Raw genomic sequence first — 975 nt, forward strand, 5'->3', positions numbered from 1 at the left:
TATATATATATATATAGTCCGGATCTAGAGAGGACCTCTTAAACTCTTAATGTAAGGATGTTTTTAGTTTTAGCATGTATTTTGACAATCAAAGCCACCCATTTTCTAGTTACTTACCCACATATGAATCCTACATAAAATTAGTCAAAATGAAAAATGTTCAACCATTTGATTAGCACAATATTCGTTTTAATTTTATCTAACGGCCTACAATTGTTTACATCAATTTGAATGACCAAATGATTATGGAATTAGTTGAAATTTTGTAGATATGTTTCTTGCATATGAATCTAGAGAATCAACGGTTGAGATTGTTAAAAGAAGTCATCTACTAATATAAAATTGTAAAAATCTTCAAATTCTTAAAATAAGGAGGTCCTCTTTAGATCCTCCCTATATATATATATGAGAAAATATAAGAAACAAATAATGGCTTGGAGGGAAAGGTTGAAGCCGCAAAGATCGGTCCCCACGCATGCACCATCGTTGAAGTTTCCGACGTCGTTGCCGAAAGTCACATGGGGATTAATTCTTTTCATAATTTTTGGCTCGCTAATTCATGGTCAAACATCGATTGGCCTGACAAATAGACTTTGAGCTAGAAAAAACTTAAACTTGGAAATAATCATTAACCTCCAGTCATCGGAGCTTAGTTAGGGTCGCCGGTGTGGTTAGGGTTTTGTAAAAGGTTAAGATTCAGGTCAACTTATGGGGGTTAACTATTATAGAAACTAAGATTGACGTCAGTTTTCAAGAATTGTTTGCTAGCTCTAGCTCTAGCTACTTCAAGTCGTTAATTCTGGCCATGCAATTGACCCGGCGTGTAATTAACGTTATGACACGTTTATTTATCTGGAATTGAATTGAGATGTGTGGGAATAATTACAGAATAAGAGAATTCATGTGTTTATTTGCTCATGATGGAATGAGAATTATTGTGGGTCCCACCTCTAAACCCGGAATTGATTGATAACC

The sequence above is a fragment of the Fragaria vesca genome, unplaced genomic scaffold (assembly GCF_000184155.1).
Source record: "Fragaria vesca subsp. vesca unplaced genomic scaffold, FraVesHawaii_1.0 scf0513057, whole genome shotgun sequence".
Classification (NCBI taxonomy): Eukaryota; Viridiplantae; Streptophyta; class Magnoliopsida; order Rosales; family Rosaceae; genus Fragaria; species Fragaria vesca.